This window comes from Spermophilus citellus, assembly GCF_964194105.1.
Source record: "Spermophilus citellus genome assembly, chromosome: 14".
Taxonomy (NCBI): domain Eukaryota; kingdom Metazoa; phylum Chordata; class Mammalia; order Rodentia; family Sciuridae; genus Spermophilus; species Spermophilus citellus.
The window spans coordinates 96638579-96652892 of record NC_138194.1 but is presented as its reverse complement, the minus strand read 5'-3'; the positions used below and the strand labels follow the sequence as shown (position 1 = coordinate 96652892).

At 54.0% G+C, this 14314-nt stretch overlaps 2 protein-coding genes across 2 annotated transcripts in view; one reads left to right on the top strand and one right to left on the bottom strand.

The window, feature by feature from the left end:
• TG (thyroglobulin) overlaps nt 1-14314 on the bottom strand; it is a gene marked incomplete at its 5' end in the record, with an annotated part of 211984 nt that overhangs the window by 38886 nt on the left and 158784 nt on the right. The window lies entirely within an intron of this gene.
• The window catches only part of SLA (Src like adaptor), a gene marked incomplete at both ends in the record, with an annotated part of 30876 nt that continues 26355 nt past the window's right edge, over nt 9794-14314 (top strand). The window contains 2 exons of the mRNA XM_081266580.1: nt 9794-9861; nt 9985-10246. The remainder of the gene's footprint in view (nt 9862-9984; nt 10247-14314) is intronic.

Here is a 14314-nt window from a genome sequence, read left to right as displayed (position 1 = left end):
TGTGGTGCTGAGAATCAAACCCAGTGCTTCACACATGCTAGGCAAACACTCTACCACTGAGCCACAACCCCAGCCCCAGGACTTTGTATTTTTAAAACCTCTTTTTACAATGCACTATATTTTTATTGCAAACTGAAATCACCCCTGGTGTCTCCACTAGATGAAAGAGAAGCATGGCACCAACGGGTAGTTGAACAGGTGGGCCCAGCACCTTTACCCATTTCTCAGTTTGTGCTCACCAAACCTCTGCACCAGTGAGCATGACTGTTCCTTTTATTAAAGACTGACAGAGGCCCAGAGAGGGTAAGTGACAGCCCCGAATCACCCAGGGATCGGGGGCTGGGTATGTCGTCTGTCGTCTGCACTACTCAGGAAACCCACCTCCCTTGCCTAGGGTTCTCCGGCCAGCCTGGCTGTCCGTGTGGCTCAGCTGCACAATGGCCCTGTGCCTGTGGAGGGAGGGTGGGAGGCTGCGTGCAGGCACCCAGGGGGCCTCTAAGGGCTCCCTCTCCTCTCTCTCTGCTTGGGACTGGAGAAGACCTGGGCCTGGCTCTGCCCCTTTAGAAGGCAGCGTGGCCTGTCATGCTTCCCCTTGGGTCTTGCAGACTTAATAACACGTCTTCTTCCATCTGCCACAGACATGGTGCCTAATTGCCTCTGTCACCTTCTGGCTGTCAGAAGCCATTTAAATGCTTGGCACTTGAAAGTTACTGATTTTCCAGGCACAAGTGTCATACTTTGAAAGTGACACTCTGAGCGATAGCCAAGGCGATGGCTGTCTTTTCATTTTCAAGGGAACTGAAGACACAGGACGCTGAGCTTCCCGCTGGGCGCCCGGGAGCCCTGATGGTGTGCGCGGGGGCATATGTCTCCCTTTACAAGTCATCTTGTCCTCTCAGCCTGTGCAGGTCACTTACTGCTGGAGAAGGCCGGCCGGCTGCTCCCGGGACGCCGAGGACGCGTCCTGGCTGGAGCGGGCGGCAGCTGTGGCTCTGAACTGAGGAGCGGGGCTCTGGGTTCACTTTCTAGGAAGCCACGGCACTGAATCCTTTGTCCACCCTGGAGCCTGGAAGTCTGAGAGCAGGTCCAGCCAGGACGGTGTCCTCTGAGGCCTGGTCCCTGGCTTGAGACGACTGACCTCTGCTGCGTCCTCCTACACCCGCCTTCTGGGTGCGGTCCCTGGGGCTGTCCTGCTCTTTCTCCTCATGGGGATGACAGTTAGACTGCAGGAGCCCTGCTCGAATGGCCCCCCTTTAGCTTAATGGCCTCTTAAAGGCCCTGGCTCTAACGGGGCAGTCAGAGGTTCTGGTGTTTGGGGTGAACACATGCGTTCTGGGGACCTGGTCAGCACATAACGCCCCCTTCAGGCCTCCGTTTCCTCCCCTGTAAGTGTCCACCTCACGGAACTGTCGCAAGGCCCCCAGGAGCCATGTGGGGGAGGCCTGCGCACGCTCCCTGGCTGCCGAGGGCACACTCCCTGCTTCTGCTCCTCTGTGACTTGGTCCTAAAGGCTCCGTGATGAGCAGGCTGCCAGTCAGCTGTTTTGACTGGCTCCACGTCGTCATCGTCGTCTTTAAACCCGTGAGAGCAGGGAGGGAGGTCCGTGCAGCCCCCAAGTGTAAAGCCACAAGGAGGAGAGGGACTGCTGGCTGCTGGAAGGGGACAGGACATGCCGTGTACACGTGCTGAAGCGCCACGCCGCGCACCACAGACGAGGACAACTGGTACATGCTGATCTGAAACTCAGTGTTCACTAAAGGAAAAAAGAAAACTTTGAAAAATAGCTTCCAGTGTAGAAAAGTATTAAGGCAAGTGCTTGTAATCAGGAAAAGATGCTACTTCAAATCCCGACTCCTCCGCCTAGTGGCCTGGTGGCCTTGGGCAAACCAAGAACTTGGCCAGTTTCAGGGCCGAGCTTCTCTGCATCTCTGTGTGCAGTGCTACAGACCTCAGCTCCTGGTGTGGCTCTGGGAGAGCTGCGTTGCTGGACGCACTCTCCAGGTGGAAACATGAGGGGAGAGCCGTGGGGGCTCTGCGGTCCTCAGCACCCAGCCCTGCAGGGCAGGGTGGCCGCTTGTTTCCCTGCAGGCTCTGGCTCCAGCCATAGCCTCGATGATGAAGAACTACCAAGAAACCAAGGAGTCGGGGGAGAATGGACCCAGTAGAGACGCCAGGAGTAAGGAGGCCAAGGCCTGATGACCAGGGCCCTCTGGCCCCTGTCCCTGTCCCTTCCCTCCTCTCCTGTCTTTCTTCAGTAGATGACAGTGGCCATCTCCTGACCAGCAGAAAGGTCTTCCCATGGCTGCCCTAGAAAGTACCCTGTGTGCAGGAAGTCATGAGATGCTGGTAGGGACAGAAAGAAGGAACTGGACATTGCAGCAGCCCAGGTCCTCTCAGGACAGTCCCACAGGGAGTCATGACTTGGCCAGGGGACTGGGAGTCACTCCATGAAGACTGAGCAGGGGCCTGCAGACAGGAGGGAGCCGCCTGATGCAGAAGGGCCAATGGAGGAGGAGGTGGCTTGGCTGAGCCTGGACAAGGAGGCAGAAGGGCCTTCCCTGTGCCATGTCACAAGGAGGGAGCGAGGGAGCCGCTGGGGAGGTGGATTGGGGCGCTGCAGCCATGTTCAGGACTCAGGAAGTTCACACTGGCCACTGCGGTGAGAGGTGGGTGACAGCCAAAGGCCTGCACCAGAAGAGGACATCCGGGCACTGACCGAGCTTCCTGACCAGCAGGTAGACTGCGTTTGGGTGCCTGAGGACCAGCTGTCCAGCTGACCAGCAGGATGAAAACCCTGTCTCTGGTCTTCCTGATAATGGGACTTCACCCTGAGCCTCGCCCCTGCCCTACAACCTGTGTGTCCTCTGAGGTGCCACTACCTCATCTCAAGGTCTGAGCCCAGAATGAGGACAGCTGTGGCAGCCACCAGGCTGGACATTCACACAGAACCTCATCCAACTCTCCCCACAGGACCCTGCTGGGGTCTCTTGCTAAGGTTCTGGCATCTCTAAGAATAAACAGGTGGACTGAGTCCCTGTTAGTTTTGCTCCTGGATCTACTCCACAGTGCCATCCCCTCCAAACCTGCCAGAGGGAAACAGCTATAAATCATGACGATGATGAAGAGATGCAGAAAGAATTGGCGGAATGTTGGCTCTTGGAGAAGAGAAATGTTGTTGACCCCTGCCCTGACAGCTTGGACCCCAGTCTCCTCATCTGTCAAATGAACACGTTCTCAAGTCTCAGGTGAGGCCTCAAGAGCAGGTGCATGGGCCCATCAGCACAGGTTCAAGGGCAGCGTCCTTCCTACCAGCTGCACGTTCTTAGGAAGTTCTCAAAGTCCTGGGCTCCATTTTCCTTGAGTGTAAAGCAAGTAGAATATCTACCTTATCCATCTGCTGAGATGGATTCACAGAGAACACGAACGTGTTTCCATGCGCCCACATCTCCGACACATAGCAGCAGTCATTAAAATCACAAGCAGTATTTCAAAGAGTTCTTATGATAATTAAAGGAAATAACGGATTTAAAAATACTTCATAACCCATAGAGCACTCTATAGATGTCGGTTATTTATAATTTTATGGCCACTTAAACTAAAATTAAAAAAAAAAATAGTGAAATATTCTGTAGTCTAAGAAAAGGTGCCTCAGGTTGAAGTTCAGTTTGGGCCGAGAGTACTCTGAGCCCAGAGCCTGTCTGTCCTGACTGTCCTCTACGCTGCCCACTGCTGGGTGCAATTAGCTGTGGCTCAGTGGGCACCGAGGGGGACGCTGACACTAATTTCACACCCATCCAGCCGGTTTTTCCTGGATGACACTGATCTAAATTACATCAGGGCGGCGTTGAGCTTGCTCTTTTAGATAACAGCAACATCCTGTCATTTGAGAGAAGCGTATCTCCTGGGAGCATGAGGGCGCTGGGGGTGGAATGCACCACGAGCATCCTGCTGGGGCTCTTGGCGGCGTCGTCGTGCTGCTCAAGCACCCTGAGAGCTGGCTGGACGGTTTTATTGGAATCCTTGTTTAGGAGATGAAAACTCAGGGCAGAGCACTTAGGAGGTGGACTCCTGGAATGTTGGAGGCCCGTGCAGAGGCCTCCCTGCCTGGAGCCCAGCCGCTGTTCCCTTGTCCCTGGGACAGGCCGGCCCTGCTGCTGTGAGCTAGTCTATTACGGGATAGATAATTCCAGGAGCTCTGAGCAATTCCTCTGTGCCCATGCCCCAGGGAACCAGAGGCTGATTAAGGCCTTGAGGAAGTTTGCGATCTGGGGGAAGGGAGGCTCTTCTCTTTTATTTTTAACTCTCTCCTGTGGTCTCTCCCTCCCACTCCCCCTGCCTCCTTCCCCTTCCTTCCCTGGTGTTAGCTGGCTGCTGTGGCCTTGTAAGGTCCCAGTGCTGGGCACCACGCTGACAGAAGAGATCGGCTCCCTGCCCTCCAGAGTCAGGCCAGCAGAGTGGAAAGGGGGCGGTGCTCCAAGACACCCCGAGATCTGCCCCCCTGGGCGATGGCACCTGAGACCGGGGCATACTGGCTCTCCTTTCTCCCTGGAGGAGGCTGACCCTAGGCTTTGTTCTGAAACACAGTTCACAAGGAATTCTGTGCCCTTCGCAGGAAAAAGACCACAGAGTGAAGTCATGGCCAAGATTCGTCACTGTTTAGAAATGATGTCTATTTCTCCTGAATGTCCCTGTTAGTCGTGGTGGCCCGTCAAGTGAACAAGACAATCCACCAGAGCACGGCAGGGAAATTCTAGAGTATTTACAGATAATTTAAGAAATCTCAAAATGCGCGTTCACGTTTGTAAGGCATAGGGTAGCGGAGTCGCCGCATGTAACGACGACTAGAGAGGAACACTGGGAAGTTCACACAAAACGTTTTGCTCCCCAGCCCCAACTGGAAGTTAGGAGTTGGCCTTGCCACACAGCAGGGACCGAGAGGAAGGGAAGGAGCTGGGATGCCACCCGAGGCCCCCAGCTGCTGCTCTGTGGGCAGTACAGACATGGTCAGAAGCCTCGTGCCCCTGGACAGGGATAGGTCATCCTGGCAACAGCTGGGCGCAGGCAGATGGCACCCCTTGTCACCTTTCCTCCTCCCACGTGGCATGAGCCAGCTCAGGAACTCAGGCCATCGGGCAGCTGAAGACCCCACCTTTGGCAGAGGACAGAGGAGAGTGGTGGCATGGCTCGACCCCACCTGGGCAGTGGGCGAAGGGGGCACAGAGTGCTTCCGCAGACTCCCACGCAGGTATAGGGCACGAGCACCTTGGCGGGGGGAGGAGCCGTAGTGCAGCCCGGGTTCTGGCTGATCCTGAGTGGGGGAGCCATGGGGGTCGGGGTCAGCACACCCAGAGGCAAGGCCAGCAGGGGCTGCCCAGGCAGCAGGCACACAGGGAGGCGGAGGAGAGACGGGTGGGCGACGGGCACCTGCGAGGCGTTCATGCAGATTCTGAGGACAGGGGGGCTGGAAGGCTGGAGCAGCAGGGGACAGAGACGGAGCTCATCCGTCACTGGTTCCAGTGGACCTGAAGGGGCGGAGAGCACGAGGAGCCAGGACAAATAGGTAAGTGGCAGACACTACTGTCACTTCCACCTCCAGATGAGACGCTCAAGCCATTCCCCCATGAAAAAGAACCAAGAAGGCGCAGGGAGGACATTTGGTCAGTGCTTCAAATGTCTAGCCTCCGTGGGCCCCTCTCATGTCAAGGCCCCTGAGTACCACCTCTTGGTACCCTCATGCCCTCTCAGTGACACCAGCTGCTTCCTTTGGTGTCCCTGACCACCAAGCTGCCCTGTCCTGGTTCCTTCCGGATCCCTATTCAACTCACGTGGAGCTCCTGGAGGGCAGAGCACATGTCACCTTTGTCCCCACAGCTTAGCCCCCATGGCTAGCCCACAGGAATTCCCGTACACACACCCACTTAGAGAAGCGAGCACCTGGGGTAGGTCCTGGGAAAGAAAGGTCTCTGAGTCAGTGCGTCCGGAGCAGGTGAGTAAAGAAGGTGACGTAGCTTATCCCAGATCCTGCTCAAGGGACAGTCCAGGCCCTGGGAGACCGGCCGCCCTCCTTACCAACCCTCGCAGAGCTGAGGATAGTGGGTCTCCGGGAGGGGCAGGCGGCGGCTGTGCTTGAACAACTTTGAGAGACAAACGCTCTAATGAGTCAACGTGTCGGTGCCCCGTGGCTCCCACGCTGTCTCTTTCCTGAGAAGGCCACTAGCTCCAGGCGCCTCCCAAAGAAACAGGAAGAGCTTGACAACACGTTCAAGTTCACTCCACGGGGAACTCGGCTCCTTCCAGTGGGCCCTCTCCACCTTAGGAGCTGGTCCCAGACACAGGGACTCGCAGTGGAGCAGCAGCACCTGCCCACCCCCAGGAGGGAGAGTTTGCACTGTCTCCGGGTGGATGAAAGTCAGCATTCCCAGAGGGGTCCTGTTCCCCAGCACAGCCCCATCCATCTGTGCAATTGGGGGACAGTCTGGATCATCTCTTCTGGACAAGGCTCTGCTCTAGCCTCAGTCGCCACGTGTTTTCGACACACCCTGACCTTCCTAAGCACATGCTCTGACTGCAGGGAATGAGCTCCTCACGCCACGCAGGTGCTTTACACACATGGTCCCATGGATCCTGGTGATCAAGTAGCATTCGTAACATCATTAGGCTCTGGGAGAGCCGCAGAAACTGTGCAAGGTCACGTAGCCCCCAGGAATCTGGAACCTCGCTCTTGACCTTGACACCAATGTGTGAAAAGTGACCTATTTCCCCAGGGTGTTCTGAAAGGGGGTACTCACTTCTGCTTGGGGAGGCCTGGGGATCTGTATGACTAAGTGAGCTCTGATGCGGGGGTGGGGGGAGAGATCTGGGAACCTGCTCATACTGGATCAAGCTGTGAACTCTGACTTATTATGGGGCTTAACCTTCACACCTGTCACCTGTCACATAACCCCACATCATCTTAGGAGCACTGGAACTCCCGGATCCCGAGACCCAAGCTGGAGAATGAGCTTCAGCTCTCTGCTGGGATCAGCAGGCCATCCAGCTCCAGCTGGGACACCACAACTGTCTCCTCACGGCTTGTGTAAGGGGACTGCCTACTCAGGGGACCATCCACCTTAACACTCACCCTCAGACTTAATCAAGTGATCCTCAGCCTGCACATGGCTGGCATCTTGGTAATCTCCCAGTGGCCATCCGTCTGGGCCCAAAGAGCTAATTAATTTGCACAGCTCTGGAAATCACATGTTCCCTACACAGATGGTCCTGGGTGTCTTCAGGAGCCCTGAAGCACGACCTCCCGATGGCTTGTCCGTCACCTGGCTGGGGCAGCGAAGCCTCGTCTGTCCCAGACTTTTGCTTCAGGTCCCGGGAATGACATCACCTTCCGAGTTTCTGTCCGGGCTTCTTGTGTTGACGGGTACGTTGAGGACCTTGAATGATGACATCCTGCTGGCATGGAATCCAACCTGGTCCCACCAGGCCTCAATGCTAGGGGCTCCCGGACTTGCTGTGGCTCCTCTCCTGGCCCCCTCCCCACCAAGGTCCTCCTTCTTTAACCCCCTGGAGTTGTGATATTTGCTCCATCTCCTCCACTGAGTGTCAGCTCCTCAAGGGCAGGGAGGCGGGGCCCCTTCATGCTATCTCTGTGGCTTTCTCCCAGACTGTCCTGTCAGAAAGGCCATCGCTGTTTGCCAGATTCAGTAATTCAACAATATGCAGACCTGGGCTGGGTCTGGCTAACAGGGAAGAAAGGGTTTGGCTTGAGTTCCCTGAGCTCAGACACAGCCTGGCCATATTCAGTCCCCAGCATGTGGCCGGTGTTGACAAAGGTTGGTGGAATGACTGAATGTTTGGACCCTGAGACGCATACCTGAATAAGTGGCCACAGGCTTGTGCTCAACGGCCCCTTGGTGGGTTAGGAAGGAAAGTCCTGTGTGCTGTCAGGGTACTGGGCCAGGTGCCGGGAACCGTAGGAGAGGCCTACATGACAAACTAACAATGCTGTCCTCTGTGGTGCCTCTGCCCTGCCACAGGCCCTGACTGGCTGTGCCTTGGTGGCTGGTGTCTGGAGTGCTGTCTCACCTATGGGCAGTGCCCGTTGTCACTAGCCTGACTTCCATCAGACTTGGAATGTCCTTGGGGTCCCACAGTCGCATCAGCAGTTCCCGCAGCCTGTACCCTCCTGCCGGCCAGGACTGGGCTGCCTCCTTTTCCTCCTGCAAGTCTCAACTCATGACACCTGCAGATGCTCATGCCCCAGCCATGGATCCCCCAGCCCTCTGTCCTACCAGCGCACTGCGTTCCAGTTATAGCGGGCTCCAGAGTCCACGGTGGCCCTACTACCCTCCACGGGGTGACTCCAGGGTGGGCAGGCCAAGGAGGACAGGGCTTTGACTGATTTTCTTCCAAGCTAAACCCCAGGGTCTGAGATGGTGCTTTGCTCAGCAAATTTTACTGACGGGAGGACAGAGTGAGGGCACGCACTCTGTCTTACCCATGTGGACCATGGAAGAGGCTTTTGAAGAGTCCCTGCGGCTCAGGCCTTCTGGGTCCAGAGCTCTCCTACTCCCCACGCCATGGGGAGGCTCCACTTCTGCACATTTCTGCCTGCCTTGTCTGCCCCCTCAGTCTTCCGCAATATTTTCTTTGCTCTTCAGAGAGCAGGCACTTCTACGAGCTGTTGGGGGGAGCATCTCTCTGTTACTGGGTGTCTTCTAAATTTAGACACAGCCCCAGTGTTTTTAATTCATTATCTTCACGAACTACAGTCAGCAAGGTTTCTAAATGACTGTCTCAGGGTACGATGTCCTGGCTGGGTGGGGCCATGGGGCACAGCCCTACATCTGTTCTGAATCTGGCTGGGACTGACTATGTGACTGTGGGCCAGCTGCTATGATGTCCTCCTGTCCAAACACGCTGCAAGGAGCTTGCAGAGGGCCAGCTGAGCACGGTGCTCTGGCCTCCCAGCTTACGCACACATCCCAGGACTGACCTTCCAGAGGCCTCCACTTCTCCACCAACACAACCCCAGTCCCTGTGCCTAGGTTCCCTGCTTGAGCCTCATACATTATGAATAGGGTAACACACACACACACACACACACACACACACACACACATACACACACACACATCCATTCCCACACGTATAAAATAATAAATAGATCTATGTAGACTAAATACGTATTCTATTTCAAACCCATGATGAGGGAGAACAGGATACCCATTACCCCTCACCTGATTCATCCAATACTGACACCTGGCCACACTGGCCTGCTTTGTCTCCTCCTTTCTCTTTCTGCATCTTAACATCATTTTGAGTGCACTGTTTGGAAGTTGTGCCTCCACACAAGCACAGCACATTCCCCAGGGGCTGGCATGGCCCCAAGTGACCAAGAGGGCACCTAACTCCCAGGGCCCCTGCCATGATCCTCTTTCTGGCTTTCCCCCTTGATTCAGGACCCCTCCTGGTGTGGACTCGCTGCCCTCTCTGGCCTCCTATGATCCGGCTCTGGAAGATCCGCTCTTCTTGCTCCCTGCAGCTTCTTCTGGTAGAAGCCCAGCAGAGGTGGTGGCAAGTCTTGCCAGGGAGGCTATGGGCAGCTCAGCCATGTCGAGGGCTGGCTGCCTACTGTTTCAAGTCCCCAGCAATTGACAACTGCCTTTCCGCAGAGCCGGGACAGGAAGCTTGATTCTGGGATCCATTTGACAGTGACATAAGAAAGCTGTAAGAATTGGGAAACTCAAAAAAAAAAAAAAAAGAAGTGACAGTTAGCTAAGCCACAGCCTCTTTGGGCCCCGAGAGCTCTAGGGATGCACATGAGCAGAATCTCAGCCCATCTGCCTTTTAATTAGAGAGAGAGAGAGGGTGAGAGTGGGGGCGGGGGAGACCAAGTTTCTGAAAGCCCTGGCCATTTAGAATCAAGCTGCCTCTATTCTCAAGTGCTTTGTAAAAAAATTAATAATGCCTCTCTCTTCCCCGTCCTTGCAGAGAGAAGTCAGCTCCGGGTGGTTGCTGAAAACAGGAACCTGCCCTTCTGCAAGCCCCGCGCCTTCCTCGTTCTCACAGAGGAAGTGTGTGGCGGTTTAGCAACTGTGGTGCCTCTTGATAGCAAAGGCTTCTCCTCTGCCCCTCTGGACCCTGGCCGTCTGCTCATTCTGGAGGAGCAGCCACTGATGGAGAGGCGGTGACCCCGTGCCTGGCCGCCCCTCCTCAGCCAACTCCCAGGGGAGGCCATGCCCAGCGTTTGAAGGTACCTTGGGGGATGTGGCAAGGACGGGGTGGGGAGCCATCAGGGCCCCTCCGAAGCACAGCTGGCAGAGGTGGACTTTCTGGAGCTAGAGAAGAGCTGAGGACATGAGGGAAGCATGTTGGAGGAAGCCCAGCACCCATCACTGAGTTTGACACGGGAGCTGCTCACTGTGCCCTGGGTGCACTGTTCCAGGGAAAGAAGGGCAGGGAAGGGGAGGGTGGGCAGGTCACGTTCCTGCCAGGTGAGACAGTCTCAGAGCCTGGTACACAGCAGACTTCTAAACCACCCCAGGCCTTCATTTTCCCATCTATGGAAAGGAAATAACTGCACCTAGTTCACAGGGGAATTGGCCGGATTCAATGAACAACATGCACAGTGGCCAGTCAGTTTCAGACACCAACACCGTGGGTGCCCGGCGTCCTGGTGTCCAAGGGCACACGGAGCCTAGCTAAACTGGGGGATAGCAGCAGTGCTGGGTGAGGTCTGGCAGCAGGGATCTTGTTTGGGAAGGTGCCAAAGATAAGTGACAACAACCTAAGTAGGTGCTAGGTGCACGGGGGAGGAGGGAGCTAAAGGCAAGGTCTACAAAGGAAGTCACAAATTCTGAAATCATGCAAGTGCAGACTGGAAAAGACTTGGGAGAAGCAGCACTTCTTAAGGAGGCTGGCACACTTCATTTTCTTTTACATGTTTACTTATCAAGAGAGTCTAGTCTCAGAGAATGACCTGGGCTCTGGCCTCAGAATGGCCTGACTGGGTCTGTGAGTGGCGTGTGAGCAGGTGGGGACCATCCTAAGTGACAAGAGGGGCATGGCATGAAAACTCACGTTCATGCAACTCTCAGGACAATCCTGCAAGCTTGCAATTGTTATTTGCTTTTGACAAATGAAAAAAATGAGTCTCAGAGAGACATGGAGGGGCTGAGGTGGGGAGGGTGGACCTCAGGGAGCACAGGACACCTAAGGACTGTTTACAGTGGTACCCTTCACTTTAGGAGAATTCCATCCCATTGTCTGTGAATTGTCATTCTGCTGTTGACTGTGATACGCTGTGTTTTGGGTCTATTAAACTGTGGTCCTTTTAAAACTGGGTAGGGGGCAAATGGAAGAGCTGGCAAATTCTGTTGCAATTAATAATCTCCAATTAGAAGAACACTATCTAGGAGTGCTTAGTGAGTTCTGGAAAGTAGAGTAATGATAACCCATGAAACAGACTGATAGAAACCAATTAAGACTCCTGCATCTCAAACAGCTCTAGAGCAGGATGGCATCGTAGGAAGCCAGTGATGTAATCAACGACACCTGAATCAACACTCCAGGTCAACCACCAATGAGCTGTGTGACTCTGGGCAAGTCACTTTGCCTCTCTGAATGTCAGGTTCTTCCTTGTGAAAAGGATAAAACAGCTTCCTCATGTGTACGAATTGTAGGTGATGCAAAGTGCTAAATAGTAGCTATTAGTATCATTCCTAAATCAAACAGTGAAAGTAGACCTATTCCCTCTGGTATTTCTAGGCAGAAAAGTGTTAGCCAGCAATGGTAAATATGGTGGATCAGGTTGCAAAACCAACAAGCCAGGCACTCCTTCTCCATTTTTCTGAATATATATCTCGGCTTGTTCCTCCATCTGACATAAATGTGGGGAGGATTGCATTGCAGCAAACTGAAACTATTTTCCTAAGATCGAGAAACTTCCTCACTCTGAGCGGCGTGAGCGGGTGCTGTGCTTCTGAGCAGAGCACTTTTCTTACAGACAGAAATTATTCATGCCACTGCGTCTCATCAGCTTCCTGCATTAATAGATGCGGCTCAGTTTTAATTTTTCATTTCACACTCAGCAAGAATTTATTTCCCCCAGCTCCAAGAAAAGCTGGAACTTAAAATCTCGTTAAGAATTTCCAGCTTGTCAGACCAAATCATTTGAATTTTTAACAACCTGAGGGACATGTTGGTACATTTATACACGTGCCTGTCCATCCATCCATCCACCCGTCCATTTGTTCCCTCAGTCAACATGCACTGAGGCCACACCATGTGATTTTCCCCTCTCGACACCTCCCCAGGGTTCCTGAGGATTTAGGTACATCTTGTCCAAACCACTTCCTCTCATCTGAGCTCCGTGAAGGGAGGGGCCACAGTTGATTAAGGTAACTCCAGCTCCAGCCAGATTTTTTTTTATCTGGGCAGCCTGGGACCATGTGGAGGGCTTGGTGTGCCAGGGGAACCAAGAGTGAGCAAAGCCAGGGAGACTTAAAGAGCTTCAGAAGAAAGAGGACTTGTGCCCTGGCCTGTCTTTAGGGACCCTGCACTGGGCCAGGCACTTTATATAGAGCACCGTTAGTCATTCTGCACAATTAATTGTGCACAGATTATGTGCCAGTCTCCTGCAATTCATGTTCTTGTCTAAATTGAGGAATAGACATGGAACAAATCTGTAGAAAGTTTTTGGAGGTGAGGTGGTCAATACATAATGACCACCATGGTATACGCCATGAAGGAGACCAAGAGCCAGGGAGAGGGAACCGAGGAGCTGGGGATGTAGGTCGAATGGAATCCTCACATTAATCCTGGGAAGTGCTGCTCCCCAAATTATGGCTGTGTCATCTCTCCTCGCTGCTCTCCCTCCTCATGGACAATCAGCTTAAATCCTGCAGCCTCTGAATTGAAATTCCAAGTGCCCTGAGTGTCCTGACCCACTCTCCACCTGTCGTTCTCTCAATATCCCCAGTGGTCCAGCCACTGACACCTATTATGAACATGACCCTCCAGCACACAAAGCAATGGCATCGTCACCTTGTCACAGGAAGGGAGAGCTGTAGCTCCATTCGAGCCCCCGCGTTTCCTTGTGCGTGGACCCAAGAGCTGCTCTGGAGCCACACTGCTTGGATTCAGAGCTTTCCTGTGCCGCCTACCAGCTGGCTGGCTGGCCAGGCCAACTGTGCAGGTGCTCTGGCCTTGACTTCCCAGGTTGCAAAGCCCAAAGCTTGAGGATGCTGCCACACAGAGGGCGCAGCCTGGGGTGAGCGCTCGTGAGCCCCGGGGGACGAGGACCTTGGCACACATCATACATGGACCTCTTTTCCTCCTGTAGCTGTGTGCTGAGCTCAGGGGAGCTGGCAGAGGCTGGGATGATGCAGGAGGGCTCCACTAGGTCCCCCGTCTTTATAGAGAGGCAAGCGATCACCCACATAAGGAAAGGAGCATGCCCACCATCTTGGGGAAATTAGTGAGCCCACCATGGGTTCTAAAGATGTAATGGTGGAGAGTAGAATTTGGGGGAAATTGGACTAGAGTCCCCCGTTCACAGGGTTTCATGACACAAAGCTGACAGCTCAGGGCCTGGGCAGAAGGGCAGAGCCAGCAGCTGGGTCCTCTGTGGCAATTGCCAGGTGAGAAGTGACTTCCAACAGTCAGAAGGGAGGGCTGCATGCACAGGGCATGGGACGGTGCATCCCAGTCTCTGCACATCTCCTGCGCCTCACAAGCAACCCCAGTTCTGAAAGTATCTGCTCCTTAATGTAAAATGCCATCATTCTGGTATAAACACAACTGAAGGAATTGGGGCTGGGATCTGAGATCCAAGATTTCCCTTGAACTAGCTGTGTGATCCTAAGCAAGTAACTTAGCCTCTCTGAGACTTTCCTCATCTATAAAATGGGTGGGCTCTTTGGGGCATCCGAAATACTTAAAACGTTCTTTAAGTATCTAATTTAGGTCTTCCACATAGTGGAAGCTGGGCTTAACAGCTTGCAATTGATAGCAACCTCTTCTTTTTTAAAAACAAATGGAGATGTCTACAGGCAGCCTTTGCACATATGAATAACTGTCCAGAGAAAGAATCAGTGAAACAGGTGTCCACTCCAGTGTGCCTGGAGCCGAGACCCACCTGGAACACACAGAAAGGTGGCGGCACAGGCTGGGAGTGAGGCTCCGTGGGAGGTTCCCACCCCAGACTGGCAACAGCAGATCAGTGGCACCTGGCACTGACCGCCCACATGCTTCAGCTCACCACTGGGCCACTATCCTGGGCACACCGCTTCTGTTTTGATCTGTTCTTTCTATTTTCTTC